The sequence below is a fragment of the Corvus hawaiiensis genome, chromosome 3 (assembly GCF_020740725.1).
Source record: "Corvus hawaiiensis isolate bCorHaw1 chromosome 3, bCorHaw1.pri.cur, whole genome shotgun sequence".
Classification (NCBI taxonomy): Eukaryota; Metazoa; Chordata; class Aves; order Passeriformes; family Corvidae; genus Corvus; species Corvus hawaiiensis.
In genome coordinates, this window is record NC_063215.1 from 61,835,435 (window position 1) to 61,846,338 (window position 10,904).

Consider the following 10,904-nt stretch of genomic DNA (forward strand, 5'->3'; position numbering starts at 1 on the left):
AAATTTGAGAGGGTAGAGCAAAAGATACAGATTTTTATTTTCTGTTTTCCTGTTTGTGGTTTTACCATTCTTCCCCTTTTATGGCTCACCAGAATAGAACCAGATTTCTTATCATGTGTAGATATAAAAGAACTTAAACTACATATATTTATTTTTAGGACTCCACCCTTGGGCTTTGGATTTTGTGAACAGCTATTTCAGTAAATTTACATCTATATGGGGAAACTGGCAAATTGAATACTGTGCAAATCCACATTTTAAAAAAAGCAACTGCTATTACAGAAGGTAAATGATATCATAAGAAAGCCAAGTAAAAAAGATGGCTTTTTTTTGCTGCTAAAGGAATGATCAATGCTTCCTGCTGGCTTTTGCACCCCACAATTGGAGGCTCTGGTGTGCAAATGGTTTAAATAATGCTGGGGTTTGTGTCTGGTTGGCGCTGTATAATGCTGGGGCTGAGGTGACTTAAATATACAGAGTGTGGGCCAGTCTCGAAGCCCTTTCTCAGGCAGAACACCCACTGAAATCACATTTAAGTGTCGTCAGTGAAAGCTTTGCCAAACAAATCATTATGGATTTGACCCCAAAGTTATTACTACTAAATTTCATATGTAAGCCTTTCATTAGAGTGTTTTTTAAGAATGGAGTACTTGAATGAATCCTGGAATTCATTATAACTTTAAGTTTTTAGCAGGGTCTCAGCCTCTTAAACTACATTTTCCTTACTAAAACCAGTTTCTTCCTTTTTGTTTCTTTCTCCTTTTTTTTGTTGCTCAAAAAGAAGTAGAAGAGATACTCTGTGGCTCAGATTTATTTTACCTTAGGCAAGCAACCTACTGAGGTGCCTAAACTAGGAACTTAGTCTTCCAGCCTCTCCATGTGCACAGTGGAGAGGGTTATATCCAGAGGGGATTTTGCTCAATGTTTTCTTTTGGATGTGACTCTGTTATGCCCAGGGATGGTGTAGCGTGCACTGGTTTAGGAACCCTGAGGGATGTGGTTGGTTGGCAAAGGACCTCTATGATTTATGATATGAGTTGTATATAATTTGTTTCAAAATACCTTTTTAGGAGCTAGCAGGTTAATTTTTTGTCTGTCTTTGCTCCATGGATGATGGGGATTGGCAGTAGAGCTGTGCTCTTTAGTATAGAAAATCTCATGTTGTGATGGGACCTTTGTGAGGTCTTCAGTCTCTCTTGGTCTCTTGTATGCTTTATGTCTCTGGCCTTGGTCCACTTCTGAAGGCTGCAGGTTTCATTCAGATCTCATGAAGTGTTTTGTGAGTTGTGATGTGGACTAATGGATTATGTGACCAGATGCCTGCAGTGCCTGGCTGCTTGTAGCAGGACTGGCTGAACCAGGTGGTCCCTTCCTGGCCTCAGATCCCAAGAGAGGGATTTTCAGCACAGACTCTGGATGTTTTATACTTTATATTGCGAAAATTGCAGTAATCCAGCCTTCTGCTGTTTAAGATACTGAAGGAACAACAGCAGAAAGGGTGGGCCATTAGGGTTTTAAAGTCTTTACATTTCCAACTGCATTACATTGTATTTTATATAAAATATGGTTGATAGAGGTAGTAGGAGCACCCTTAAGTATGCCTCACATATCCTAACATCATATTTTCACCTGTTTAGTTCTGGCCAGCCTTCAGTCATTCAGACAAAAAATTTCCGGAGTGTTTTTCTTGCTTCAGGCAGAAACCTCTTGGAAAGATTTTCAACAGAAGAACTCCAACTGTTTTTAAAAGAATGCATTACAAAAATTTAGAGAGATTTGTCAACTTTATTTAGCCAATCATTCCTTCAAAGCATTGTTATACCTTCAGGGAGGAGTCAGGGTGCTTTTTGCAGCCCAGTGGAAATTAATACAGATCTACCAACCCACCAGAGTTGGTGAAAATTGTTACCTGCACGTGCTCGCAAAAGCAGGTTAAAGGTTTGCTGATACAATCACTGAATACTCCCACGTTATAAAAAGGGCTTCAACCTCACCAGCCTCTGTCTGTGCCTGGGGTGATGATTATGATGGGTGGTACTGAACACCCAGCTGGGTAGGTCTGTGATTCCTGCTAGCTCTGCTTTGTTGGAGGAAAAGGTATCTGGGTGTTTAATAGTCTTCCAAATTCAGTAAAGCTTTATGCCAAGGCATACTTGAGGCAATAATTGAAAAATTGCTACTGTTTTACTAGTCCTCATTCATACAGTTAATTCCAATGAAGCTGAGAGTAGAATTTATGCTTTAGTCCTTACACTGCTCTCAGGGGTGCCAGGGTTGAGAGGTGTGATGCCCAAAGTTTGGGAACAAGGTTTCAAAAAAGAACTTCTGTCTTATACGTTTTTTTCTCCCAGGTTGCAGGAGACTATATAGGATTGTACTGATAATTCTTTGTTACTTTAAAGGAGCAACTGTTGGAATCTTGACTTCCATAGAGGGGATGGATGTATCTATTTTGTTTAAAAACAGCTAAGCATAAAAATACTACTGGGGAATTTTATGAAGGCTGCAATAAACCAACAAAACCAAGCATCTAATGCATGATATCTTCAAGCTGTTTAATAAATCAGGACAACACAGGTTGATGACTTGAGGGTGATGGCAAGACTAAGGTTATGTCTTAGTCATTCTGCAGGGTGGGAATGAAGTTACTGCTGATATATCAGCATTGCTATAGCCAGAGTCTAAAGGCTTCATGGAGTTTGCGTTACCTCCTCCCATTTTCTTGATCTCGCAAGAAAATTATTTATAATTTATAAGGACATTGAGAAGTCTTGCTTCTCCCTATCTCAAGCCCTTTTAAAATCTTAATCTTGCTCAGAAAACACAAAATAGTGAGAAGTGCTTTAGATCTTTGCCTTCTCAGTCATGATCTCTGAGAGGCAACAGGAGCTTTTCTGAAAGGGAAAATTTATATTTACACAAGTAAGGTGGAAAGGAAGAGGGAAGCACTTTCCAGCCTCTAGTGCTGGCCAAGTATGCAGGCTAAGAAGTAGATCAGGATTGCAGCAAATAGGTAATTGTCTGCAGAGTGTAAATGACTGGGTTGTTCTTACAATCTTTCTGCTAATTTGTTGTGCTAACCATGATAAAGAAAAATATTTTGCCGCCCTTCAAGCATGCATTCACATTTCACACCCAAAGGTGCATGTTGCCATGGATGTCCTTGCAGTATTTGTGATACACTATTTAGCATTTTCAGCCTCTTCAGATAATTAGGATAGTCCGTGTAGATTGTCCCTTAACACTACGACTGCCCATCTCAAAGCATGCTCCCAACAAAAATGCCACTAATTAAAACTTGTGTGAGTGGAAATGTTGTCATCTGCGACAACTTCAGTCTCTTTATTTTGAAGAAAAACATAAGGGTTGTTAGAGTTATCTAAAACAATTAAGCAGTTCAGGATCCTGTGTTATAAAACTGTAGATAAGAGTTAATCAGTGTGACAAATTATAGGTTTGTCTGCCTGTCAGATGGAATTAATGGTGGGTGACGCAGGGAGTTTGGATGCTGAAGTGAGAAGGAAGGGCTCCAGTGTTTCACTTTAATGTTTATCTTGATGTGCTGAATTTTTTTCAAAACACTTAAACAAAAGAGACTGAACTTGAGTCTATATTTCAGGTTAATACTTTGAAGCTATTTTTTCCCACCATTTCTGTTGCTTTTGATCAATTATGAATGTCCTGATGTAAATGCAGAATTAAAATACTAGGCTATTTTCTTGTGCATGATGTAAGGTCCAAAAATTTTTACCAGATGACTGTTCTGGAAGAGGAAAAATGAAATACTTGGGAAAATGTAAGATAATAGAGTATTTTCTGAAGCATATATCCCTGCATGTGATCTGTAAAATGTAGATATCTAAGTGTGAAATATGGTATCCATCACCAAATGTGAGCAATGAGCTGTTGATAATGTTGGTAGCTTTACAAAAAATATGAGGCTTACCTTTCTATATATGCAGCATTTTTGCTGATTTTTGTTCGCTTCATGCAGAATTCACAGAAATCCCCATCTTTTTTCAGTTTTCAGTTCTTTTGAAGGGTTTTTTTTTTAATTGGGGAGGGGTTTTTTGTTTGTTTGTGGGTTTTGTTACTTTTTACTTTGGGTTAGTTGGGTTTTTTTGGGCTATCTTCTTTTTTGGCCTTGAAGATTACCAGATATCGTCTGTCTTTCCTGGGGTGTTCAGCCCGAGCTCTGACAGAATAATGCCACTGTTGCTTTAAGCCCATAGTGTTGCTTTATATAGATCTGGCCTGATTTATAGTGTTGCTTTAAATAACAATAAGAGTGTTCATCTCCCTTTCAGAAAAGGTTTATGACTGATCTCTGCCTGGCTCGGAATGTTTATTTTTCTTAAGTTGCCTCACTGCAAAAATGTTTTGAAATTGAGAGTCCCAAGCTGGTGATGGGGTTTATGCATCTATTGCTTGTGCTCTATGCAGCTCTAATCCCTTTAGCACTAGAAAGCTGTGGTTTTGTGATGGACCTCACATAGATCAGGCTCAATTCTGGTATTTCTGTGTCTCTTCCCTATCGGTCATCCAGTTTTTAAAACCGTATCATTGAACTGATCTATGGGTGTTGGCAAAACCATCAGAAGCCTCAGTAAGATTTGGTTACTGCTCCTAGTCCTTTGCAATAACACAGGCTTATTTTCTTTTCTCCATAGTTGATGATGAAATAACTTTGAAATAAACAATTTGAGAAAAAGCCTTTCCACCACCAGGGATAGTGACAGAAGTGAAGGGATTCGCAGTAGATTGCTTCTGGATGTTCTTAAAATGCTATGCATCAGTTTTCTTAAAAATGTAAATTTTAAATGTAAACCTTAAAATGCAGCATCAGCTTTCTTGCTTGACTTTTGCTGGAGCCATGTATTGATTATGTATTAAGTTGACAGAGGCCAATGGAAAAATCCTTTCTAACCACGTACCAGGAGCCTGTGGGGCTGTGTTGTATTCTGTGTGGTGGCTTGTGCTTTGAAAGTGAATAAATAATGCCAAATATGGGAAGAAGCATGCACGGGAGAAGGGATTATATGAAGCATATAATTTAGGACATGGAAGAGAAAGCTCTGCTCTTCCCGCTCTGCCTAGCGTGGTTGTCTGGTCTGCCCCATGTCTGTCTTCCTAGTGTCACTTTCTGGTGACCAGGAGAAGGATTAGATTGCTCCTAAAGCTGAGTCATCACTCTACATGCCACTTTTCAGGAGACCTTCCTGGACAAAGGGAGACAGAGCAGCAGGAGGATTATTTGCTTGAAATCACCTGGGGCTTTTGTCACTCAACCTGTGGTAAGGAAATGGTGTCTACCCTGGTCACAGGGCAGTGGGCAAGGAGAAAGTCATGATATGGGAATGATTTCTAATCATTTATAGAGATGAGGAGGGGATTTTCATGGAAAGAGAAAAGTTAGCCAGTCCTTGAGGCTGTTCAGAACATCTGCAGACAGATTTGTGGCTCTAAGGGCAGGTGAAGCATGAGCTTTTCCAGACCAAGGGCAGTGTGACTTACAGTGCAGAGATATAATCAAGGAAGGCTTACCTGCTTTTCAGGGCTAAAAGTCTCATGATCAGGCTGTAGACCAGCCTGTGGCTAGAGGAATTTTGGTGGGATCTTAAAAAAGAGTGAGGAAACCTTTAAATAATATTCTCCCTTTCTAGGGAATGTCTTCCTAGGTGGGGATGCTGAAATTGCTGGCTGGATGGGAGTATACCTGGTTTCAGTTGTGGTATGCACTTAATGCTGCACACATTCCCATCGAGTATCAGTGTCATTCCTACCTCCTTGCCCAAGCCAACTAATTCAAGACTGCAGGTCTTTGGCAGAGCTTTGCGAATGTGTATTGAACCTCTAGACTTGGTGTGTTTATTTTGTAAAATTACAATAATTAAAAAAAAAGGTAGATGACTATGAAATTCAAGGCAAGAAAATGTGAGACTCCCTAAAGAATAAAGTAAAATTAAAAGTATCTCAGAAGTTTAAGATGGAAAATTTGGTGTTCTGTTGCTGTGTTGTGGGGTTTTGCTCCTTCATTTGAAGTTGAATAAAGAGGAAAGCAGTTCAGTGCAGAACTAATTAATGTACATTTCTCTGGGGTTGAGTGATCTGTGTTCAGTCACACCTTCTTCAGGTAACTCAAGTGCATTAATCAATGATCATCTTTCTAATTAAACTGCTGAGTAGAGAGTTAGAGGATTTAGAGGATGATCATTAGTTTTGTGTAGAATCAGTGAATTAAGGGAAAGTAGCATTAACAAGATGTTCCTTTCTCTCATAGGATCAGTCAAAGGTTAGGCAAAAGGTCAGAACTTTTGTTCATGTGTTGCCTCTGAAATGTAAATCATCAACAAAAATAAGAAAAAAAATTCAAGCGCTTTCAGAAATATGTTTTGAAAATAGCAAGAAAGGTGGGGAAAGAAATGCTTTGGGTCATCCCAGACATACATATCTGCTTGGCTCTGTTCTGCATCTGACAGAGCAGGGTAGATCCTGAAACTTGGCTTGGGAATGGGAAATTTCCTGAAACAAACACCCACCACAGGGAAGTGAGGTCCAGCTTTCCTTGTGCAGGCAGTTTCTGCCTTCTGGGCAGAGCTGCATGCTGTGGCACGGCCCTGCCTTTGTGGACAGGCTGAATGGAGGTGCTCAGTCAGTGGTTCCTTCCCAAGGACCAGAGGATTTGCTGCCCATGAGCAGAGCTGAAGCTCAGTGTGCCACTGGGCAGCCTGGGCTCCCAGGAGTTGGTTATATGCTGAATGTGTGAATATACTCTGTTGTGTCCAGTATGACACGTGGTGCATTTAGAGTTGTTCAACAGGGCTGAAAAAGTGGTGGGATTTTTTGTTTGTTTGTTATCTGTAAGCAGGAGCAGCTTTCCATGGTATTACATCTGATCTGCAGACTATCCCCAAATTTCTGTAGGGGAAAGGGGAGGGATGGCAACCCAAGGAAACCATGTCCAGCAAACTGATGGACTGCTACAGACAGCTGCAACAGCTGCCACGAGCTATTCACTGGTTGAACACAGATGTCACAGAAGAAGTTAAAACCTCTCTCATGATTGACAAGGCAAGGTCTGGATGTATATCCTATAGACCTATTTGCAGTGCATTTTATAGGAGGGCACTGTGCTGTACTTGGTTTAGCTACCAGTGGCTAACCCTCAGGGGAACCACATGAATAATAAGCGTCACTTCTCTGCTCCTGTCTTGAAAGACCTGTTGAGGTTTGGTAGCAGCTCATACCTCCTTTTCCACACAGATGGTGTATTACAGCTCAAGGGAATGGAGGTGTCTGTAGAGTTGTCTTCTGGAATTGTGGAATTGCGCAGCACCTCGTCATTGTACGCTGGCTTTAACCAGGGGCTATAGTTTATAATGATGATGTCTGGCAACCCAGCAAAAAATCCCAAAAAACTCATCAGTCAGTGTTTGCTCCCTGCTTGTGCAGACAGCACCTGCCCTGAGTTTGTACAGCCCTTCCCAGATCACAGCTGAGGAACTACATCTGTGACTTAAGTGTTGCTATTGTGTGTATAATGTAATTCACTCTTTGTTTACAGTAGAGCTGGAAGGGCCCATGGTAGCTTTGTACTAAGGACTTTGCTTCAGTGCCATGCCTGCTAGCCATTTGCTGGTGTTTATTTTTGTGTACCCCCCCGTTCAGCGGGAAAATGAAAATGTGAGTACAAGATGAATGACAAACCAAAGTTGTTACCATAGCACATACTGCCTAATCTATGCTGTTAAGATTTTCACAGCTATGTCTACCTGTCCTTAAATAAATGACAGTCTAGGTGTTGCACATGCCATGTTTAGTGCACGGGACTTTTGTCCTTGTTAGTTTGCAGGAAGCAAAAATCCCAGTCTGAGATCTGTGAGGTTTATGTGACTGTAACTTTCTCTTTTAAGTACTACTTTTTTTTTTTTTTTTTTTTTGGACACATGAAAGATTGGTTTTTTTTCAAATTGATTCCTTAGGAAGTGCTTTGCCCTTGGTAGAAGTTTAGTGGGAATTGTTGTTATTAAAAACATTTGGGGAAAAGGAAAAAGAGAGGCATGTTGTAAGATCACTGGTATAAGATGCCTGTTTCCTCCTAGACTTCTAGAAAAAGATACTTAAATGTGTAAAGATCTGTATGTATGGAACAATATTCTACCTTATAGATTTTTCTTATGTTAAGCCTTGTTATTCAAAACTGTGAAGATCTGGGGAGATAGATATTGCAGATCTGGCAGAGCATTGCTGGGAAGTTTGTATTCACTATGGCAAACTTCCTTCAATGTTTGATGGGCTGCTTGAGGGGGAGCATTGTGACCTCCCTAAGAGGTCGCTAACTGGGAGTGCTGGAAGCACTTCAAAAAACTTGGCCCTCTACCCTGGCCAGGAAGTTTTCTTCAAACAGAGCAGGGTATCATCCTTAATGAGTATTCAAGTAAGACCTGCCTGGTAGGGAGCTCTTGTAATACTTTGCCATAAACTGGTTCTTTTGTATCAAAAGTAGTATACCATCTGCCTGCTATAAATGTTGTGTTCTTGTTTCTGCCTGTTCCAGTGCAGATAGAAATGTTTTAGCTGTACATTTACAAATCTGTGATGATTGAGTACTGTGAGGTCACCCTGGCTGTATCAGCTAACAGCCAGCTGCATTCCCCTGTAGTTATGGGCCAGCAAAAAAAAAAAAAGTCAGGTTTGCCCATGAGGGCAGAGTTTAACTCTGAATTGTTGAAATGACATGTACATCCTGACACAGGTGTTGCGTTTAGCTGTGTACTAGGTGTCATTTCATGTCTATCAAACCATTAGTAAAGAAGCCATGTCTGTGAAGAGCTGGAAATGTGGTTCCAGCTGGGAAGGAAAATGTTCGAGCTGCACTCTTCAGTGAGCTGGAACATGGGAAGAAGAAGGGTGCTTTTCAGTTCAGGGATTTTGCAGACGAGAGCAAGCTATTGCCCTAGTCTTTTGAGTCTTAGTTGCTGGTGCTCAGGAACTGGGCCCATGGTGAAGGAAGCCCTGTGTGGCTTTGAGAAGTGGATCCATGCTGTGCCATTGTGTAGGAAAAGGAAGTATGACAAAAAATAAAGGTTGGGCATGGTAGCAGTGCTATGAACTTTGGGAAAGATGGTATCTGTGACGCATGGTCACGACGGTGTTATCTGGATGCCATAATCATGGCACTTGAAGCCTTGTCCTGCAGCGCTTGGCTTTGTGTCTCTTACAGCCATGATTAGTAAGGCTTTTGTGGTCTGTGCTCTAAATGTTCTGGGTAGATACATACACACCTTTCCCCACCAGCAAAGTAGGTCTGTGTATTGTATTTGGAATTTAACAAGTAGTTTTTTGTGTAACAACTAAGAATTAGTAGTTACATTCTCTTAGTTACATTTTATTAGTCACTCTTGGGCGTAACTTGCAGCCTGATAGTGCTTTTTACTTTGCTGGCCCACTGTTAATTTGTCCATTTTGCATGGTAGTTATGCAGCTTGTATTATTTGCTATTTTGTTTGCATTTTATTTAATGGAACAGACTTTATTTTCAGTGAAGTCAGTTTAGGACTTTACTCTAACTCCACTGCCTTTGGAAGCATGAGTATCATAAGATTCTTGTGTTAGTTTTAATTCTGTTGTATGTCAGCTTAACTGTTGTAGAAATCAAGATATTTTTGTGACAAGGTGCTGTGTGCCGTGAAGAAGCTGTTTAAAATCAGCTGTGCCAATTTGAACATCAGAGAAAACATTATAATACAGTCTGACACTTTGCAGAATGAAAATGACAGACTTTGTAGAGCATGAAGTTCTCCTTGCCAGCTTTTGGGAGCTCAGTTAGCCACTCTACTTGTTCAGGGCACATACACTGAGGATGGTGTCGGTCTTAGCATTTTCAGGCAACATGGGCACAAGAGCAGCTGGTTGCTCCATATTGGTCTCCCCAAAAGTGTCTGGCTTTTCAGAGCCTGGCTTGGTTGGTGCAAGATCTTCCATGGGCGATCTTTGTAACTGATGTGCAGATATTTTGCAGAAGTCCTGCCTGGGATTTGATAGCAGCTTTAAATATGAACACATGGAAACAAGCAATCCTGTTGTGGTACAGGCACAGTTCGGGGTTAGTGCCACCACTGTAGAAAAGGACTGTGATGGTGCTTGCCTGTTTCAAGCCTGTTTTCCTGGTTGAGTGCTTCCTAGATGGAAACCTGGACAGCTTAGCAACAGCTCTTCTTGAAGCACATCGTTGTAATGTGTTGTTTTACTGGTTTCTATTATTTTCCATTTGTATGTAGAAAGAAGTTTTTAGCTGTGAGCAGTCAGTGCAGAATGCATAAGTGAGGTATGAATTGATTGGAGATGTTTCTAGTTGCTTTTTTTGCATGAGAGCTGTTGCCTTGTTCATAGGAGAGGTTAATGATGTAGTTGGCAGTGGTTCAGAACAAACCTTATTTCTGTTTTCTGTATCTAGGGATACAAGTGTTAACAAAACAATTTTTTTTTTTCAGATTCCCAGCGCTACAAAAATAAGAACTTCCAGCAAGAAGTTTTTCAGCTCTTGAAGCCAAAAGGACACCTCACCCCCTCTCTGTGCTTTCACTCATGATGCAGAGGGAAAGAAGACATTTAGAGAGCAAATAAATTATGCAAGGTTTGTTTGTTTTTATTTTGTTGGTTTGTTTATTTCTGAGTGGGTAAATTGCATTATGAAACATTATAGGCCAAGAGCCAGATAGAATCAGGTTAAAATTTGTTTTGGTCCCTGAGTCTTAATGTTTTGTATTGGTTGGGTGTTTTTGAGGCTTTAGAATCAACCAATAGAGAACATCAGCACAGAGGGAAATGTAGGCTATGTGAACTGTTTCTTTCAAGGCATTAATCCAAATTTTAATGCCCATGACTTCAAAATAGGTTGTATT

General features: G+C 40.4%; 1 protein-coding gene across 1 annotated transcript in view; it reads left to right on the forward strand.

The window, feature by feature from the left end:
- Positions 1 to 10,568, forward strand: part of SCAF8 (SR-related CTD associated factor 8) — a 153,815-nt gene extending 143,247 nt beyond the window's left edge. Inside the window, exon 21 of the mRNA XM_048297285.1 lies at positions 10,494 to 10,568. The gene's annotated coding sequence lies outside the window, so the exon portion shown is untranslated. The remainder of the gene's footprint in view (positions 1 to 10,493) is intronic.
- The last annotated feature ends 336 nt before the right edge of the window (positions 10,569 to 10,904 follow it).